This window comes from Anser brachyrhynchus, assembly GCF_964034855.1.
Source record: "Anser brachyrhynchus genome assembly, chromosome: Z".
NCBI lineage: Eukaryota > Metazoa > Chordata > Aves > Anseriformes > Anatidae > Anser > Anser brachyrhynchus.
In genome coordinates, this window is record NC_137697.1 from 62,425,186 (window position 1) to 62,443,440 (window position 18,255).

At 37.8% G+C, this 18,255-nt stretch overlaps 1 long non-coding RNA gene across 1 annotated transcript in view; it reads left to right on the forward strand.

Moving 5' to 3' along the window:
• LOC308185157 overlaps positions 1-18,255 on the forward strand; it is a 58,971-nt gene continuing 40,716 nt past the window's right edge. Inside the window, exon 1 of the long non-coding RNA XR_013943175.1 lies at positions 1-18,255. This exon is cut by the window's right edge and continues 27,483 nt beyond it. This is a non-coding gene — a long non-coding RNA (uncharacterized lncRNA).

The window sequence follows — 18,255 nt, forward strand, 5'->3', positions numbered from 1 at the left end:
TTTATTTTATTTTATTTTATTTTATTTTATTTTTTTTATTTTTTTTATTCTGTGCAATGAATCAGGAATACTATTATCCGTTGTTACTTCAAGAAGATGAATTTGATGATTTACATCATCTTTCTGACAGAAAGAACATACCTTATCTGAGAAAAGTGTTATTTTGCTTTTGTTTATAATTCAATCCTTGTTCTTCACACAAGAACTATTTTGCTACAGCAACTTTACTAGCACCCAGTAGGCTTCATACATAGCTTGTAAACATTTTTTTTTCTTTTTAAACACCTTCAAAGCAAAGACTTTGTCATGGTTGAATGGACCAGTACATTGCGGAAGCAGCCATTAGACCTGAAGACAGACTAATTAGATGTCTGCCTTTTGCTACATGTTATTAAGACTTAAATTCTAGCACACCTAAAGTTCATGCCATTCTAGGCATCAGTCAATTAGACAAAGGAAAAACAGGTCAATTTATTAGACTCCATGACTCAGGCAGTTGATTATACTGAGAAAACACAGAACTTGGTGCTTTAGCAGAGGGTTTGCTTTTGTAATTGACTAACTGCTGCCTCCTGCTCTATTGACCTTCATTAATTTGTAGTATTGTCTGTCATTCCTTATCTGCAGCTGAGTGGGGAGGTTCATATGTAAACATCAACATCATTAAGGTCAGGGAGGACTACATCTGTCTCTGTAGTCTGTTCATTTTAATTGTGTGTACAGTCAGACTGCAGGCTTTCTGCCATTTCGTTCTGCAGATCTATCTGAAAATCTGCAGTCTTTGTCACTGTTTTAATAATAATGCAGTGGATAATGAAAATAGCTATGGATCATATAAAAGCATTAAGAATTACTTCTGGTACAGTCCCCATGCTGCCACAGAGTCCAGTGTCCCATGGACCTGAGGGGTGGCGGCTCAGCTGTGGACGCTACTCTGTGACAGCTTTTTGGGTACACTGCAGGCTATGCCACCATGGCTTCTCAAACACTGAGAGGTATGTCCTGTTGTTGCTGTGGGCCTCTCTCCCCTCAGTATACCAGCTGGGAGGCTGAAACAGAGAACACTCCCCCAGACTTTCACTTTGAAAAGTGGCATAAATACTCTGAAGCTGCATTCCCAATGTCTATATGAAGTGAAAAAATGTGCCAGTGTTTACAAGAGCCTGCCAAGATTCCAGCTTTTTAAGGAAAGGGCTATTTCCTGCTGTTACCTATGCAACATTTACGTATTTGCAATTTTTGAAGACATTAGCTGTTGTGTTAGATAAAAATATTGTGACAAAAGTGCTGTAGGATTAATGCTGTTTGCTAGTTTCTATATCATGTAATTTCTCCTTCAGAATGATTGTATATAAAAACATTGCTCTCTTCCATCTCTAAACACTTTTCAGTGTTTCAGTTCTGTTTGTGACAATTCCCATAGCTTAACATATTTTACCATTTTTTTTATATTAGCCATATTGTGTCCTTATTTTAATTTCATCTTATTGTTCAACACAGCAAGCTTTGCATTACAGCAAATCATTCTTATTACCTCGATGTTTCTTCCCTTCAGATATATGCGTCTGTCTGCTTTATTTTCCCGTTACTTTACCCTGGCTAAGCTGATACACATGATAGTCTTTTACGAGTTTTTCCCAAAATTCTTCCTCTTGTCTGTTATGCTGTTATTTCTGTTAGTCTGAAGCTTTTCAGTAAGTTGTCTAGATATATACCCAGAAGTCTTGCTGTTAACATTTTGCTAACAAATGGCTGCTCCTTCTCTGCCCCCTAATGAGATGCAGGACCCAAACATATTTTTTTTCACTTCCCTGCTATGTATCCTATTAAACTGTCCCAATTAATAATGGGCTCCATTTCAGTATCAGGATTTTGAATTGTTTTGCATGAGCTGGTTCTAGTTTGACATTTTTCAGGGTGATTTGCAATGTGTTTTTTGCTCGAATTCCAGAGCTTCTGTGTTTTCCAAACAGTAAATGTATGCGTTCCTAACCTCTACTGACGTGGTAGCAGTCAGGAGTAAAATTGACACATTTGCTTCCTGCTAAAGACTGTGGATGAGAATGCTAAATAAATGTGCTTCTCATGCTCTCATTTGATCACAGAGTACAAAAGAAGAGGGAGTAGATACTTCAAGGTCTGATTTCAAAGTAGTCTTGAATATATGGAAAGATGGTGGGTGCATTAATGGGCAATCAGCAGTTTCACTTTGGAAGAAGTTGATGAAAGTGTTTTTAATGGCAGTGACCTACCTGATCCTCCCTCCAGCTTTGCCTACTTCAAAATGATCTTCAGAAACCAGTGCTAACCCATACAGAATGCTGAGAAGCGCTGAAACTCATTCTGTGCATCGTGATGACTAATTGAAAGAAACAGCTTGATGAATTTTCTAGTCCAGTAAGTCTGGCTTTTGCAGAGAAACTGCATTTCTGAATCGTGGCAAGCAGAGACCAAAAAGTTATTGCCTCCAGCGGTAGGTCTTTGATCTGGCTCTGACTGATGCTGTGTAGCTGCAAATTCCTCAAGGTGACGCAGCATCACTTCTGAACCATAGTACTTACAGATCTGGTTGAGGAAGCATAAAAATAACCTGTATACATATTTAACCCTGCAGCTGTGTTACACTGCACTTCCTTGAGCTCAAGGTCATGTTTACTCCTTTCATTGCTTTCTTAAGAAGAGCAGGGCTTTATGTATTTGAGAGCCTTAATGGTGGTATCTGTTCTTCAGTGTGACCAAGAATCACTACTGCCTACTAGGAAAATGTAGATGAAAGAAAACAAACTAATTGATGCCCTTGGGCAACTGCAGTAAAATACTATCCTCCTCCACCAAATTTGCACGTTACAAGGGTGCTAAAAGAAAGCAAGCATCCCACAATTCTCTGGAGGCTGAGAAGGGGATAAGACCAGCCAGGAAGTGTGGTAAATTTCTTGTACAGCTAGTGGGAAGAAGGAAAATTATCAAAAAAATTGGTTCCTAACAGAGTTACATAGAAATTATATGTACATTCTTGGATGTTATTTTCCTTAACCAGCCAGCTGACATCTGTCTCTCTGCCTTAGTAACATTACAGTAGTGATGAGCAGATGAAGAGTGAAAGGAAGTGGAGGCAAGGGCAGCCCACAAATGAAAAACCATTCTGTTCTACCAAGTCTTTATGCCCAGACAGGGAAAGCTTTTCTCCTTTAAACAATACTTCATCTTAGTGACAAGTGAATGACTGAAACACAGAGTGAAGCGGAGAGCAAGGGGTAATTGGGTTAATTCAATTTGACCTATATTTTCAAGATTTGATCAAAGACTGACTAAATAATTCGATGGAAGTTGTTTGGTTGTTTTGTTTTGTTTTTCAAAAGATTAATTACTGATTGTAAGAAAATTGTCACAACATTCTAAACTTGACAAATATTGTGTGAAACAACATATATATAACATATATTGTGTGTACAACACTGATACTGATCAAGAATAATTTCTAACTCCTTTGGAAATGAGTAGCTTATGTACAAACCTATGCAGTGGATGACAGAGGCTATGTGAGTCTAATTCCTGTCTTAGCAAATTACTTTGAAATTACTGGTGAGCAGAATTGTCTTTATCAGATCATGTTGAAAAGGTGAGAGTGGCTGGGAAAAGAGATCATCTGGACGCCAGGGAAGGCAGTCAGGGGGTTCTGGAGAGAATGGCATCAAGACTGGGAGGAGGGAGCAGTCCAATGGCAAGGAAATTTCAGGCAGGTGTGGCTGATACTTACTGTCAGAAACCTTGGTGGATGTAATATTAGCGTACATAAGTGACCATGCTCTTCTCCCTTGAACTGACTTGTTCAAAGGAGAGAAACAGAGCTGTACAAGGAGAGAAATCGCTATCCCGCATTATGACAAAGAAAGTAAATGGGAAATTGTGTTAGCAGATTCAAGGAGACCTGTCTGAGATTTAGTGGTAAAAGGGCAGAAACTGGCTGATTTGTAGAACCTGATAATTAGGCAGCTAGTTCACATTAAAGAGGAATCACAAAATAGTGAAACCTCCTGAGCCTGCTTTTCTGATTTTGCTGTTCTGTGTATGTTGATTTCCCTATCTCTTCTCATTGTCTATCTAATTATATTAAGAATTCCAGGAGAGAATGTTAATATTTTCATAATTTTTATGTTTCTAGGCCAGAGATCCCCAGCCTGCTTTACATGGAGATAATCACATATACAGCACACTGGATGAGTCAATGCCATACTTTGGAAAAGAAAAAATATACTGTAAAAGTACAGGGAGATTATAAGAGGCAAATTTCAAATGCACAAGCAGTTTTTGCTGTAGTGCTTTGTATATATGTGTGTGTGTGTTTTGCTTGACTGAAAGTAAATGTGATGCATTACCGTACAATGGGGTAGTGCTGCTGCTTTATAAACCCAGGTATTAAATCTACTGCTCTTCTTCTCTGTCCTTCTCGCCCATGAACAGAGGTTTTGAATAAGGCACCCAGCCATGGCCTCCATGCTTCTGGGAGTGTGATACTTGTTTCACAGTGCCAGAACACCCCCAGGTGCTGAAGAGCTCTACTATGGAGATAAAGCCAACAGGGGCTGTTGAACATTACTGGGATCAAGTACATCTGTGATGAGGGAAACTGGATGTTCTTGGTGGTTGAGGTTATAGGAGTAGTTGTGCCTGTTACTTTCCACGCTCCACAGGCCTGTTTTTAACTAAGCACAACTCCTGGTTTATGTCAAATACCTACCTATGACCCCAGGCCTTGTCCAACAAGGTCAAATGGGGTTAACTGCTGATGAGAATGGAGATACATTGCCATGTTCTCACAGTTTCTGTTGACTTACAGCACAAGGATGCCCTGAGATAGAAACACACACACACATACATATCTTGGTTCTCTGAATAGAACCCTACAATTCTGAGATTTAGCCTGAGTTACCAGCATGAAACATTGGTATTTGCTAACAACATTTTCTTTGTAGTTCCACTTGGACATTGCAGTGTATAGGTAGATGAAGGAACTTTAAAAACTCCTGCTTACAGAGGACCAAAAGTCTCTTTTCTACCTACTTGAGGATGCTAGCCCATTTAAACAAGATGCAGAGTTTCAAAGACAGTTGCTCCTGTGCTGTAAGGCAGTGGTCACCCAGAGACATTCACTTCAATCTTGTTAATGCTCATACATTATACATGATGAAGCTGTGTTAGCTTACATTGTATCTGATGTCATGATGGTAATCAAATGCTGAATCTCACATGAATGATAATCTTTTTTTTTTTCTTTTTTTTTTTCTCTCTCACCACAAACCTATATTTGGACTTTGTTACTTCATGACCAGGCACAGCCACCAATCCTCAAGTTTTTCTCATTTAATGTTCTTTTTTCATTCTGGTGAAGGCTAGACTTGACAGGACTTGACAGATCTGTGCAGACTAGAGTTCCCACTGGTCAGTATTGCCATTTTGTTGGGTAGGCTTAAAAGATTTGGGAAGGCAGATGGGAAACAAGGCTGGTGCAGTGCAGGAGGGCTGAATATCCAGCAGGTGGCACCTGAAGTATTGCATTGCAGTGAGAGCAGACAGGAACCCAGAAGTAACTCAGCTTCTGCCTCTGTTCCAAGAAAAAGGCTGAACTTTGTTAACACTTTGTTGAAAAGAAAAGTCTTAATGGATGAGTGCTTTTATCCCACCACCTCAAGCACCCATTCCAACCTTTGAGTTAATCCTGGGTTTTACTGTGCTTTTAATACTCAGAATTAATTCTAAGCTTGGAAAAAGTTACTTGTTTTCCATTTCATGCCTGTACCTTTTCTTTTTTGATTGACTTGAAAATCACTAAATAAATTCTGGGCTTTGTGGGGGTGCACTTGTGATTTCTTTGGTACACTTTGTGTTCTTTCCAGAGGCTAATGTCAAAATTTGTTCTACTTTGAATGTCATAGGCAAACAGAATATTTTTCATCATGGCACTGATTTTGGTATTACTAGTTGGGTTTAAGTGGAGTCAACAGAGCTTCCATCTGACTAATAATCTAGTCTATATGTAAATAAAGAGACCTGAAGTGATTGTTTAGTCTGCAAGATAAAATGAAGACGGAGAAAGCAGAGCTCCACCAGAAGGCCCTGTTATCTGACTGAGCAGAGGCTTTGTAGTAGAGGACATTGTCAACTGCCCCCTTAATGTTACAGAGGAGAAGGCTGTTTCAGCTACTTGTATTTTATGGTTAGAAAATTACAAGCTACTGTTGGCTTGAATTCTTTTCTATGAAAAGAAATTACATAGACAACCTGAATCATAGGTATTTAAAACATTTTCACCCTTAATAAGCTGGAGCAGCTAGCTGGAGATTTGTAGCTTTTCATTAAGCATTTGGAGCAGCCAAGCCTTCAACTGTACAACCTCCAAAATGGCAGGTGTTGATTTTTCTCCCTCAGGCAGCAAGTGAAAATACACTTATATTAGCTATTAAATTCAAACTGACAAAAAATACCAGATTCTACTGTTTTAAGAAGAATCTGTAATTCTTCACCAGTCTGAAAGAGAAGGGGACTTCTGTCCTGTAAGACCCTAAGCACCTGAAGCTTTAAGTGTTGCCTCTAAACAGATGGCTAAGGATGTGTTTAAATGCTTTCCAGGTAGGAGCATGATCTCTTCCAAGAATACCTGCATAACAAGGACAAATGCTGCCTGGCTGTACAGGATTATACCTCCATTGGAATGGATGCAACAACAGCAGTGTAAACTTGGAGAGCTGTAGTGCTCAATCAGATATTTCTTGATAGCAAAGTCTTGATGGTGACAACAGTATTGTTTTAGTTCTTGAAAGGAAGAGATGGATGAGTAGCAAATACATTATTCACTCTGTACCCAGTTTCCCAGTTAATTATGAGCAAACTATTCTTGACCTCAGTTATTTGCAATTGCTATCAGAGAAACCTGTGCAAATTAACTGTGAATGATCCATGGTACAAAACAGATGGTTCAACAGACAAACTTTTGTTAGAGTTTCAGAGCTCTGTATAAATTAATTTTAAAGACCAGTATTTACATATGGTTTCTGTTTGTCTTTCAAATCCCGGATCTCAGTTAGACTGACACATTTAGGTCATACTTTGGCAGTGTAAATGGGCTTTAAGCGGAACTCCAGAGGACAGCTCAGGAGAGACAGCACAGATGCAAGTCATGTATGCCATTCTTCCTAGGCTCTAGGTAAGTAGTTAGGTCAGCTTTGGATGGCTGCTGGCAGGTAGATACCAGAAGTAGGTGGACTATACTCCTAGGTGCTGTGTGAACTCAAAGCCTATGCTACAAGGGTGAATTTGCTGGGAAGCTGAGGCACTCTGCCCTCCATCCGTGTTAGCACTGCCCCAGAGTGGGCACATTTGTCTCCGTATTATGGAGACAGAAAAACTGTATAAACCTTCAGCCCTGGCCTAAACCTTTCTTTGGGCTAAAAGAAAGCATTGGCAGTTTTCCTGGAAATGAAGGAGCTCTGGGGAAAAAAAAAAAAAAAAAGGGGGGTAAGAAATATGTTCCCTTACTGAATGTTTTTTTTTACCCTGGTGGCTTGGTTTCTCTTGCACACTTAAAAATTTCTTCCCAGAATACTTTTAAAAGTATTTTTCTAGCTGGCAAATATTAGTAGCAGAATGAATGTTTTTATATGAAAAGTCTGTTGAAGATGTACACAAGACAGCACCTGTGTAAGATTTCAGGAAATTCATGAAACTTACTTTCATTAAATCTATCTTTGAACTGTCCTTCTATCACTAAGCCCATCCCGTGTTTTCATCCATTCCCCTGGCTAAAGGCAAAACAAACAAAAAAGCCATCTCCAAAGTCACCCTCCCCCTAGCTGCTGAGGCCTTCCTGACATCCAGAAATGTTCAGTGCAGATCTGTCAGCTACGCTTTGCACAGAAGCAGATTTCTTTCCTGTCAAGGCCTTTGGACTGGTTAACAAAGAAACTGGGACTGATCTTCACATACTTTGTGGTCTGTTCTTTTCTGGAGTTTTAGGTGGAATTTGTGTATGAGTCATAAAATTTCTAGGGGTGTAGCCCGAAAGCAATGGAAGTCCAGGTCCCAGACAGATTGATACAAGTCTCTTTTGGTGCTGTCACAGCACCAGTGGGCAGGAATGACTGTCCACAGATAGAAACAGGCATGACAGGTGGTGGCACTATTGTAGCCAGATTCTCAGATTTTGTGTCATTTGCATTTGAAAGTTTATAACAGCAGCAAGTATTCCTGCTAAACTTTGCTGCCATCCTAAAGCTGCTGTTTGTCAGGAGCTTTCTTTCAGCTCAGACACTGGTTATCTTTCTAAATGATCTGTGCCTCTGAGTGGAAAAATGGCAACAAAAAAGATTAAAAAAACCCTTAGTTTCCTGGGTTGCTTACTGTTGAAATTTAGTTTACTTTATTGATGAACCAAACCTAATTTTATCTTTTAAAATTTCCTATAAAACATTACCCATTTCCCTACGAGTTCTGCCAAAAAAAATATTCCCATTATGTTATCTTGTGAGGTAAGCTGATGTTCCATATACTTTGTTTCTAGGTACATTTCTATTATAAAAAGACAGTCTGTATCCAGGATGAGTTTCCAATATTCGTGCATTGCTGCAGAAAACAACAAATGCTCTGAGAACATTTTTTGCACTAATTTCTGGAATTAACCCTTATACCAAATACATACATCTCTGTCTGGTTTCTTTTGTATTAAGTATCTGGAAGTAAAAGAAGAGAAACAAATAGTTTAAGTTGTATTTGTATCACTATGTGTATTGTCATACGGTTGCAATGAGATACTAAATGGGTGAATTAAAACTTGACAAAATGAAAGCCATGCTGTTGGTGACATTGCATATGCTGAGAAGATTATTGGAGTCACTGGAAATTAAAATTTGGGAGCTTGTTTTACTGACACATTATGCACATCTTACATTTGGAAAAGCCAGGTAATTAACATGCTGAAATGAATCTATATAACACATGCAAATTTTCTTTTCTTCTGTGGCTGTAAAAGCCCCAAACTAACAATGAAAATGTACCAACTGGTACATCTCAGTAGAAGACTTTACAAAGGAAGGTACTGAGAGTATTAGCTAGACTAATAATTAGGCTAGCTCTGTGCCAGCAAGCAATTTTGCCTTTCTGCAAAGAAGGACTGTAAGACTGTTAAGATTAGTGAGTAAATTTTCCCCACGTGACTTATTACTTGTGGCCTTTCATAGTATCCCTTTAGCAACTATTACATGGCGTGACCTTTTCAGCATATTTATCAGTCTCAGCCTTGCGGATGATGCAGTCAGAAATGTAACTTGCTGGGGAGAATGACTAATTCCAGGAGACTGCTCCAAAATCAGTTTTTGGCAGGGGTGCTTTGAAAATCTAGTGTCCTGTCACGTGCGGCTGAAGCTCTGATATCCAAGTGTAGTGTGGAATTCTAATTCCACAGCTAGAAAAAGTAAAAAAAATAATAAAGTCTTGTTCTTGAATCAAAAGTACTGCAAAAGTAATGAAGAAACTAGTCTCATTGAATAACAACATGAATTTGCTGTTTCAAATGCTAAAATAGATACTTATGGTACAATACATTGTTCTCCAATGAAACAGCTTTTGATTTTGTGAAAAGTTGTTTCTGCCTTTTTTCTCTACAAGTATGATTGTTCTGCATCTCCTTTTGTAGAGTTTTGTATTTCAAAGGCAGAACATTTGATATTTGAGCAGTATATTATATGTGAGGGATATGCTGACTTATTAAGTTGGTTTCTTGGTTCTCCACTGTGGCATTTCTTGCATGTGTCTATGAAGTTTCAAATATTGGCTGTGGCCAGAGTGTATCTTCTTTCCATTGAAACCAATGACAAAACTGCTGTTAATTTCGAAGGTGCACTCTCAAGACCTGGACGATCTAATATACTAATGCAGCTCTTCTACTCTTTACTCTTGAAAGATCACATACAGTGTCCCATTTACAAAATAACAACAATAAAATCTGTCTTCCTGCATTAGTCCGCATACAAAGAACTTGATAATATATCTATGTTAGCCCATATGTTTCTTTCCTGACACTGTTTGGCAGATTTTACTCTCCCTCCCAAAGCTCTTATATCTCTGGTTGGCAGGTACGCATAAACAAAGAAAGTAAAATTGTATCCTGTAAAGGCAGATGGGGCTGATACAGGAGAATGGTGCAGTCCACTGTTTATGATACTGGAAGAAGGAAAGACATGATGCTTAAATATCTCAATATAACCTGTAATTTCTGTACGGTGTCAGTGACTTAAGTGTTGCTATTTGAACATATTTTAAGCAGTTATTTCTGATGTATTATAAAGTTGGTTGCTTAGTCTACATTTTTTCCCTCATCTTCTGTTTTATGGCTACCCTGCAGGACTTAGTTTTCCACTGCGACTCAGTTACTGACATTAACACCTGTTTTAGAGCCTGGAGCTTTTCCAGAGCAGGAATTTATTTTATAGCGGGTGCTACATCACATGGCTGTGAAATCTCAGATGTGAAGAGCGGAGAAATTCTCGTTGTGTGCCTTCCTAAAGCTTAAATTTTGCATTTTGTATGTTTAAATAATACTCTTTTTTGCTTGCTGGCTTTATATCTCTGAATTTATCTCAGAGGTCTGTTAAAGCTCTTGCAGAATGTCGAGATAGTGCCTCTGCTCAGGCCTGTCTCTTCTTCCTGCTGGGACTTGCTACTTTGGGAAATAAGGCACTCTAAGATATGAAATGGGGTTCAGTTAGGCACATTTTGATTACAGAATCCAATGACAGTTTCAATTTTCTCCTATCTCTAGCATCTGCTCATTGATGACTGATGTGATTTGTGCTCACAGATAGGAGTTCCCAGTTATTGAGTCCTTTCTACATCATTATCTCCATGTAAATGATTTTAAAAATGAGCAAGCTTACATGTTATTTTTGGTCTATATACTCTGTCAGGAATGTGAAAAGGAGCAGACTTCCAGTGTGTTTGTATTTTGCTGTCCAAAATACCCAAGACTCCCCAGTCCAGGCTTACATGGGAGAACAAGTAGAAAGAAAACATGAAGACCTGACAAATTTCTGGCTTCGTGAGGTGAGGCCCATAGAGAGGGAGTTGTGTGTTAGTGAAAATACATGAAATGATCAAGTACAGCATAGGCTATGTTTAAAGAATGACCTCTTGTAAACTTCTATAGACAATTCCTCTACTTGTCTAGAATGGCTCCCTAAGGTATCGTTGAAAAGTCTCGCCAGAAGTAACAGGTTTGAGCAGCAGACATCTCATTCAAAACACTTTGCAGCTCATAAACAGAGCTACCTCCATAAGAGGCAAATCACTTCCACGGAGCCCTGCTGTAGCTTGTAACGTTTAGATCGTGGCAGTGCTGAGACACATGATAGCCTGTGGTTGCTAAGCCAAGCACACAGAACAATTTATCCTACAGCAATCATTTGTGCTTTCAGCATCACATGAAGAGGCAGTGATAGGCACGCATCTGAAGGTTAAGAGTCTACATAAAGCTGGAATCCACAAATTGCAACCTTCTGAAAGCCTGGGCTTTATTTTATCTTACAACATAGTTATTTCCTGCCCCTTTTCCCCAAGTTTCATTATGCTGCAACGATTTCTTTCATTATGCTACAGTGCTGCTAAGTGCTGACTTGGAATGGAGTCTGAGTCACCAACATGGTCCAGCAAAGAGAAGTGGGGAAGCTAGGAAGGACCAGAGGAAAAATTAGAGGAGGTTGGAGGTACTACAGTACCTCCTTCAGAAGTACTACAGAGGTGAGTTTGGGAAAGACTGCGTACTGAGCTACAAGAGAGGAAAACATGTAAAGCAAGTCTATCTTTAAACTTCCAACATTATGGTAAGACCAGATTCAAACACCGCTATTAAACAAGCAAACAAAAAACCCAAACTCCTATTTTTAAGGTATTTTATTTTTTACTTGCCAGCATGCTTCCTATTATTATTATTATTATTATTATTATTATTATTATTATAGTTCTGTTCACAAAGTATCCTAAAGAACTGAGGTTTGAGATATTAATCCTGGAAATATTGATTTATAATTAAAGCTTTAAGCACACATGTTGGTCTCAGTGACCTATCTTTAAGGAAGTCCACAAAGATAAGCAGGTTTGTGAAAAATTCCCCAGGAGAAAAAATATTAGAATAAAGTGTCCTACTCTTTAGACCATTTTACAAAGGAAAAAAAAAAAAAAAAAGAGAGAGAGAGAGAAGTGAATCTCTTGGTTAAATTGTTAAATTTCAGAATTTATGTTGAATTTACGTGTTTTCAAACAATGCATGGTACGGTTGTTTGTTTGTTTGTTTGTTTTACTTATATTCCATAAAGTTTCAATTCCTTTACAATAAAGAACATCATTTTTTAAGGAATGTGAAAAGTAACATTATACTTGCCCAGTAACCAGAAAAATTGTAGTCCATGTTCGATGGGAAGACATTTCTGAGAGTAGCTGTCAGAGTGGTCAGATGTAGATTTGCAACTAGCTTTTTTTTCCTCTCTCATCAAATGAGAAAGAGGAAGGAAAATATAAATGGTTGCAACATTTTCAGTTGAAAATAAATGGCATAATTGTGGAGAGGGTTCCAGCTGAAAGATCTCACGCTTCCTCTAGTATACATACCCTGAAGTTTTAAAGAAAAATATGCACCTTGGACTTCTGTAGAGGTCGATGAAGCTGAAACATGTTAAGTGGAAGTAATCAAATTAGTCAGTCATAACCTAATATGTCTAGAATCTGTATGTCCACTGGAAGTAATAACATTTATTAAAATATTGTATTTTTCTGGCTTTAAACAATTTAATATTAAGAAATATATATTATAGTCTATGCTGTCAAAGACAGTATGAATGGTAGAAAAAAAGGAGAAATATCAGCTGGCTTTGAGATAGTTGGTAATATTGCTGCAGGATGCTTTTGATGTGCAAAGATTACATCCCCATCTTTTCATTAAAAACATGGAGAATTCACAGCATAAGGACTTCAGTGATGTTATGCTGGTATTTTAAGGGGAGTAAGAAAATGAATAACTTTTTGTGTTGATTTTGCAGTCTGTTCCAGTGGAGCTCTGCTCTGTGTTCAGGAATGGCAAATAGAGAAATAGAGCTCAATTTAATTGAGCAGTTGAGTGACTTTCTAGTTGAAAAAGTTTTTTTTTTTTTTTATTTCCCCAGCATCAGTCCCTATTATTAACTAAGATGACATCCAATCCAAACAATTTCCAACTACCTGAGAATTCTCATTATATAGTAAGTGCTGATACCTGTACTACGTACTCCTTGCTGCTTGCAAGTAATATCTGTACTTGTCAGAGGGGCCAGATTTGTAGCAAAAAATTCTGAATTTCATGTCTCACCGTTGTTCTTCAGTAACAGCACTGTGGTAATGCTGGGGACGTCACTGGTGACCTATGGAAGATCACTGTTCAATGCTATGTAAGGCTGTACTAGTATGTGCTACAGAATGCCTGCAAACTCCTGCATACGAGCTGTGACTGAGCGTGGAAAGCAAAACTTAGTGCAAACCTGAATGCTGCTCTCTCATGCAGAGGCTAGGGACAGTTAGGGCATTGAATAACTAATTGGCAGAATGATTTACTGATCTTGCTACAAGCTCTGTCCAGTGGATAGCTTTGCTTTTTAGAGGTATTACCTGAGATTAGTTTGAAAATCTTTTTTTTGAGTGGTAATATTTAAAATGGTGTATTGAAGGAGTTTATCAGCAAGTTTTGTTTATTTCTTTTTCTAATATCTTCCAGAGGGGATTACTGTGAATGCAGCTCAGTATACTAAATTTGCTTTGCTCATTTTTCCTGCCAGTCTGCTGAAGTTTTTTAGTAGGCTGTGTAGAAGTTGTGTATACTGCTTCTACCCACATGTCTTTTCAGGTTTCCCTTTTACATCACATTTATTCTTTATTGTCTTGTTAGGCTTGCTAACCTTTTTCATTCATACAGCAACCTGGATAGAAAGAATGATTTCTGGCTCGGAGTCCCTTAGAAAACAATTTCCGATCTTTTCAACTTGAATGTGAGGAATAGGAACAGCAGTATATGAAACCCGTTATGGCTAGATCTTGACAGATAATATTATCTTTCAGAAAGAAATGAGTATGCTTGCTGCCAGAATGCACTGCTGTCTCTGCCCCAAATTCTATTTCTATTTCTGTTCTCCTTTGCAGAAATGAACAATAATAAAACATTCTTTTGCCTTTTTTTATTTCTTTTTTTTTCTTTTTCGTTTTTTTTTTTTTTTTTGAATTGTTTTCTAGCCTAACTCCAAAGAACAGCCTGCCAGCAGAGATGAGGTCTTTGTAGAACAGCACCTGCTGATTCTCCATGAGGGAGTCTTATCTGGCCTGAACCTGCTAGATATCTTGGCAGTGCTTCATTAACCCTGCCAGGTGAGAAGTGGGCTGTTTGCAATCCCATTTCACTTGGCTGGCCCAAGATTTTTATTTTTATTTTTTTTTATAATGTCTTTAATTTTCCAGGTTAAGCTTGAGCTAGAATTTAATTTTATTAAATTTTTAGCTTAGCTGAATCGTATTGCCCAAAGCAATAAGACCAAAGTGTAACATCTGACTGAATTATGGCCATGGAGGAGAGAAGCAGAGATGGGAGCAAAGTACCTGGGGACATTTGCTGCTGCCAGACTGGAAAAAAGTGGGAACAGCACTTGACACACACTAGCTCCTTGTTGTGTTGGTACCCATTGCACCCAGTCTACCACAGCTGTCCACTTCACGTGTGCAAGATAGCTGGCTCTATTCTTAATATTCCAAATAGCAATTACTGTGTGTTAACTCATAGGGAACCAAGGTCTGCATAGGCATCCCTTAATCTTGAAATGTCTGGAATCCAGGATTGCTAAATGTAGAAGGAAGAAGTAATTTTTCTGTAGCTGACAAGTGAAGAATAATTGCTCTATGGGTAGTAATGTAAGGCAGAACACAGTAGGAATTTTGCTTGTGATAGAAAAAGGCGCAAGTGATTTTCAAATATTTCTATGAGCAGTGGGTGCAATTTTGTTACGGAAGGGCTTCACAGGAAGATTAGGTCATGGAGGTAACATGGATGTTTTTGTGGGTACAAGCAGAGCTAGAGAGAATCTTGTAATACACTGAGACTTACATTTGACTGGAAATAAGATTTTGTTACTTCTTAACAAGGCTAGTTATATTATTTGCTAACTGCGTCTCTATGAATTTCTTCATTTCCTACTATTTGATGTCAACTTCAGCTTGCACTCATTGATCTTCCACACATTCACCGACCGCTTGCTTTGTATAATATAAGTTTTGCTTGTCAATGTAGTGAAGTTTTCTGTACTGCAGGTTTTCTGTAAGCGAATGGAAAAATACTATGATGTGCCAGCTATTAAGGATCTTTAACAGTGAATTAGACTAAAGAATGAGCATGGAAAATTAACTGACTTAGTTTACAGTCAGGCAGTGAGGCAGGGAGAAAGCAAGTATTGTGCCCGAATTACCTCACAGCTCTTGCTAAGTTATGCTCAACCCAGGGTATTATGAATACTCTTTAGTCATTCTTTCAATAAAGCATAAATGGCAGTGAAATGGGCATAACTTTCCTTATACAAAATCATGTGAGAAAATATTCTAGCACCCAAAATGCTGTATTTAAATGTGCCTGATGTAATTTATTTAGTTCACTTTAAGTTAAGTGTTGCTTTTCTGGGCTGATGTCTTCCTATAGAAGGTTTGATCACTTCTTATTTGGGCAAATTTTGTCAAGGTCATTTGCCTAGAAAAATGTCTTGCCCTTTGCTCTGTGAAGACTTAAGTCTCTTGAAGTCTTGAGCAAAAAGTGAAGGAAGAAGTCATAGACATGGACTTGTTAGCCTTACAAGGAAGCAGCAGGTATTAGTGAGACCAATGGAAAAAGAACACATAAAAATCCTACGAGTTTCAAGCAGAAACCTGTGGCAAGGTCAGAGTGGAACCTCTTTTGGAGACAAACATGCCTTGGACACTACTGCCCTGCTTCAGAGTAGGTCAGCACACTCACAGTATGGGTAGGAAAAGCACATTACACTATTTGACGTGATGGGTGGGTGTTGTGAGTTTATAGTGAAATAAAATAGTTTTAAAGAAAAAAAGCAAAAACTATAATGTCAGATTTGTTAGAGAGTTTAAATGAGCCTTGGGGCTCTATTCTTCATTTTGTTTGCAAAGGAGAGGATAATGTTCTCTAGAAAACTGTGCTGTACACTTCTGAAGGGTTTGATCTCACTATCTGAAGGGTGAAAGTCTTATGATTTGTTTGGTCTTCAAGACTTTTTCTTGTGTTCTGCCTCAGTTTCTGGCAGCTGAAGGTAGAGAAGGTAAATCTTTAAAGCTTCCTGAGGAAGGCTCTTCTTTTCAGGAGATAAATTTGTAATTGTGCCTAATAAAAGGATTTTAAAAGTTTATTTTGTCATGGGACTACAGAGTGGTTCTGAGTTTCCAGACATTTATACTCTGGTGTTTTTCTTATCTTTTCCCATTTTTTTTTTTCCTGACGTGTCATGTCAAGCTATTGAAAAGCCATTTGGTTAAAATCTTTTGATTCTTTTTCTGTATTTGGCTTATTTGGAAAACTTCAAATAGAGTGGCCTCTCTAAGAAGGAGAGGGAAAAGGGGAGTATTTATTCTCTTTGATCATAGGCCAGCACTTGCTTTGGAAATAGTATTGTTTTTTATAAATAAAGGAGAAGGACTTCAAGAACTTCTGCATACAGAGATGGGTGAGGACAGAGGAGTGATTTTTAGTGAGACAAAGATTGCTGAGGAGTAATTATTGGCAGCATGCCCATAAAGCTGAAACTGATGCTTGGCTTTCATGTCTGGTGTAAAACTTCTATTGCTATCTAGTTAGTATAGACCAGGTTCATCTAATAAAAAGGTGGTATTGTTTTGTTCCATGCAAATTAAAAATTCTGGCCAGATATGTTCTGTTTGAACAAAAGGACGAATTACAATTTATTGGGCAGATAAAAGCTTTCTCTTAAGAGGAAATATTTGCATCTTTAACAAAAATAGAAGATGCTTATTTATTTATTTATTTATTTATTTATTTTCCTGTTGTAAAGTGTCTGTACAGCAAACAGAAACAATTCTAGGACAGATCAGTTCGCACACAGCAGGAAAATAGCCCATGGGGCTTTTAATGATAGTCCATGGTTTGGGGAATGCTAAGAACTAGGATATTGCACAGTGCAAAAGTTCACAGCCATACCTGTTTTGCACTTAGTTGTCTTTTCAAGAAGTTGCATAAGTATTCACTTCCCTTTTCTACCTCACTATTTTGTAATATAAGATTATTCCTGAGGACTGAAACAGTTGGGAGTGCCTACCTGTTTACACAGCTGTACTCAACATATCAATTTCTATTCTGCCTGGAGCAGCACTAAAGCTTGATCAGAACAATATTAGAAACGTGTAACAGTAATATTGTGATAATTTTGGATAACTGTAGATGTTAGTAAATTAATGAACAGATATCAGAAAAGAAATCAAGATGGCATTTTCCTCAGCAATCCAGTTTGGGATTTACTCTAGTAAAAATAATAACAAAGTTAAACATATCAGGGCAAATTTTTATCTTGAATACTACTAGCCTATCTTTTTCAAAGTGAGAGAAGCTTCTTTGGATTTATATCAGTGTCATTAATGCCTCAATTTGCATCAGTCTTCTGTTTTGTCAAGATTTGTTACTTCATGTTAGAGAAATGAATGAAGACGGATATTTCATTCTAAAAAAAACCGGAAGAGTACTTTCACTCCAATCACAAAACTCCCCCAAACTTCATAACATTTTGTCAGTGAGAATGGAACTTCAAATACCTGATAATCAGCCATTGTGTTTTTGAGAGCCAAGGCACCCAGCACTCCCAGACTTGCCATCTGTGACAGACCATTATGGTGCTCAGGTAACAAACATAATGTTAATACATACAAAGTAGACAGGAAATTAAACAACACAACAAAAAAGATGGAATTGGATCTGGAAGAGATCTAAAAAAATCATGAATGATAAAATCAATTTTTTTTTTTCTCCCTGCAATCTTGCATCTAATGATGAAGTTAAGGTCACTAGTTAAAAGAAATCATCAGTTTCACAGTGGTTTAAATAAATAAGCTTTTTTTTTTTTTTACTTGTTAGTTTAAAAAAAAACACATATTTTTTTTCCTCAATTCAGAAGGTACAGCACAGAGTGAATACCT